The 3,750-nt window shown below is 40.3% G+C and overlaps 1 pseudogene; it reads left to right on the top strand.

The window, feature by feature from the left end:
- Positions 1-399: 399 nt before the first annotated feature.
- LOC127184722 (cellular tumor antigen p53-like) lies at positions 400-1,513 on the top strand (annotated as a pseudogene).
- Positions 1,514-3,750: the final 2,237 nt, after the last annotated feature.

Here is a 3,750-nt window from a genome sequence, read left to right as displayed (position 1 = left end):
ATGGCAGCTTGGAGATAGAAAAATGTTTCTATTCAATGACTTGGAGGAGACTACTTGGTGCCATTGCTGTTGACAGAGATTAGTATAGCCTGGAAAGAACCCAATTGAACCTAAACAGCCAGGCAAAGTAAAGGAGTCTGCACCCCCTCTATCCACTAAACTTTTTTCTCTCTCACCCAGGGTTAAAGGGTTGGTGAAAGGGAAGTAGAGGCTTCAATATCCCCAAATAAGATAGAGTTTAAAAAACAAGCATCGACTGCAGGTAGCTACTAGGATTACGGGGTACCTGGCACCCCGGCCTAACCTACTTCCCAGCAAGATGACACACTCCCCTGAAGACCCACATTCTGGCTGATTTCCTATATTTGGCCATGAAAGAGCCACAGTAGGATCTCAGCAATGAGTCAGGAGAAATTTTCATACTTGTGGAAACTGCTTCCTCCAAAGAACCTTTTGCCCACCTTGCTGCCATCTGATTCCTTGGAACATCTGCTTCTGTCCCAGGATGATACAAACTGATTAGAAGGCTGAAATGAAGACATGTAAGTGTCCACAGCTTCTTCGGCAGAAGACCGTGTTATTGAGACTCCTGCACCAGTGGCCGCACACCAGCCCTTCCCTGGCCCCTGTCATCTTCTGCCCCTTCCCAAAAAACCTTACAGGACAACTATGGTTTCTGTCTGGGCTTCTTGCACTTAGGCACAGCCAAGTCTCACACATGAATGTACTACCATTACCTCAGTAAGCTATTCTGCCAGCTGGCAATGACATGCCCTATGCAGGTGTGGGCCAACTCCACCCCCACCTGGCACCCTTGTACTTGCCATGGCCATCTACAAGAAATACCAACAGATGACAAAAGTGGAAGGTGTTACCCTCACCATGAGCATTGATCTTATGGCGATGAACTTGCTCCTCCCTAGCATCTTTTTGCAGTGGAAGGCAATTTGCACTTTGAGTATGTGGACAACAGGCCAACATTTTGGCGCAGTGTGGTCGTACTATATGAATCACTTGAGGTTGGCTCTGAGTGCACTAATATTCATTACTACTGCATGTGCATGGCAAGGAGAGGGATATGAACCTCTGGCACATCTTTACCATCATCACAATGCTGCTGGGACAGAGCAGTCTTGAGATTCGTTTTTGTGCCTATCCTAGGAGACTCTGTCATATAGAGGAAGAAAATTTCCCCCAAAAGGAAGTATGTTGCCTAGAGTTGCCCAAAGGGAATGCTAAGTGAGCATTGCCAACCAGCACAAAGCCCTCTCCCCGGCCAAAGAGAAAAACACTTGATGGAGAATATTTCACTCTTAAAATCCAAATCAGTGGGCATGAATGATTCGGTCTAGTCTGAGAGCTGAATGAAGCCATGGAATTACAGGATACTCAGGCTGCTGTGGAGTCAGGAGGCAATAATGTTTACTCTAGCATCCTGAAGACCAAGAAGAACAAATTTGCCTCCACTTGCAAGAATCTAATGATCAAGAGAAAGGAGCGTGACTCAGACTGACACCCTCTACTTCCTGTCCCACATCAGCAACTTCCTAACCCCACCCCACCCCCTTTCCTGTCATTTTATGATTTAGGTACTTGAACATCTGCTTGGGTCTGATCATCACTGCTATCTGGGGAGGAAGGTGGGATGCACCATCTTAGCTTTTAAGACTGGCTATGAGGAGAGGCTTGAAGAGAAGAAGAAAATTCTTGTAGGTGGGTTGGAGATTACATATGCCATATGCAGTGATGACTTAAGCTCCACCCATTTATGTCTGAGTTTACTTTCTCCAAACTTGAATAGGCACACCTAGAAAATATAGACTAGCATACCTACTACTCAGGGCTTATGAAAGTAGAAGAAGTAATGTTTGTCTCTGCCATCTCTTCCATTGCCTTTTATTACCTTGCTGATAGGACTCAGGCCCTCCTGGGAGTGCTGGTTCATTGCCTCATTTGGGGAAAGAGTTGATAGTTACCAAGCCTCTGCTGGCCCAGCGAAATTCTATCCAGCCACTTGTTAGCACATAAAATGAAATCTTACACAGCCTTTAAGATTCTATCTTGGGTTCTCATAGGGTCCATATCCACCAAGACCCATTTTCTTTATACCCAGTACTCAGGATCAGTTTCATTGCCTTGATCTCTTCTCCCTTTTATACTCATTTTATATCAATTTCATACTTTACAATAAAATGTTGTTATAACTTGATTAGAAAATAGCATCAACAGCATATAGACTAGTCCAGAAGGAAGAATGTTCTATAGCAGTAACAATTTGGCTTTTCAACATGTCATTGCCATTAACAATGACAATTCATTTATGATGCTATATTGCAAATAGGTTTTAAAAGTAGACTCATAAAAAACCTTTTAAGATCATTTCAGGAGATATGAGAAAGGCATACACATTAAATAGTTTCCTAAAATTGTAATTTTTCATTTTTCTTAAATTCTCTCTCTCTCTCTCTCTCTCTCTCTCTCTCTCTCTCTCTCCCTCCTCTCTCCTCTCCTCTCCTCTCTCTCTCTCTCTCTCTCTCTCTCTCTCTCTCTCTCTTCCTCTCTCTCTCTCTCTCTCTCTCTCTCTGTCTGTGTGTGTGTGTGTGTTGTACACATTCCAGACATACTATAGTATACATACAGAGGTTAGAGGTCAACTTTGTAGAGCTGGTTATCGTCTTCCACTTTTAAATGCATTCTAGAGATCAGATTCAGGTCAGCAGGATCATAGCAAATTTTGTTGTCCAATAATCCATCTTACCCATCCAAAATAGTATTTATTGTGAATAAAAATAATATTTCATATAGCTAGGAAGAAAACCTTGTGGTTAATATTGATGCTTAATTAGCGTTAAGAGTCATGATAATAATTTACTTAATAAAGATAAAATGTAATTATGATGCTCATATCTGTTATCTATGCAGATAAACCAAACATTGAATAGAGTATAAACAATTTTAAATATGAATTGGGTGAGCATATATTTTATTTAATATTTTTTCAATTTCTGAAGCAGGGTTTTATTATATAGCCTAGACTCACATTGAAGTCTCTTTTCTACTGCTCTTTCATGTTTGTACCAGCACAACTAGACCTAACAAATATTTCTTATAAAATGTTCCAATATTTGGTTTATATTATAAAAAAAAATAAGTATAATACAGGAGAAAGCACACTGTAAACACAGCCCCAATACTCATGGTTGGTAATACTGTAGAGCATAACTTCTAACTGCATTGTTAATATTTATGCTTATATACACAAATAAGTATAGCTATCATCTGTCACGAAGAAACTTCTTTTTGCAGCATATGTAAACCATTATAAAAAGCCACAACGGGTCAAAGTAGTGAGTGCTATGTGCCCAGTTTCAAATACATCTACAGTGTAACTTCTACACTTCAGGGTCAGGGACTATCACAGAAGATGGAATAAAGATTGTAAGAGCCAGAGACCAGGACAGAACCTCTGCTATGAGATAGTATATTCTATGTATGATTTAGAAGCTATGCGTAGATAATCTCTACATTATGCTTGTCTAATCAAGACCTGAAAAATTATATCAATTGACATACCAAAGTAGATGGGAGAATTTACACAAGACATCACAACTAGAAGAAGAGTTATATGTAATTAATAGCTTCTGAGAGAGAAAGAATCAGTCTTCTCCAGGGACAAGCTCACTGATGAGCTAGTCAATTGCAAGAGCTCAGCCCTATACACATATGATCAATAATAAGTGATTTTAGCAG

This window comes from Acomys russatus, chromosome X, assembly GCF_903995435.1.
Source record: "Acomys russatus chromosome X, mAcoRus1.1, whole genome shotgun sequence".
NCBI lineage: Eukaryota > Metazoa > Chordata > Mammalia > Rodentia > Muridae > Acomys > Acomys russatus.
Note: the sequence above shows the minus strand (reverse complement) of the source record. Positions and strands in the feature narration are given on the sequence as shown.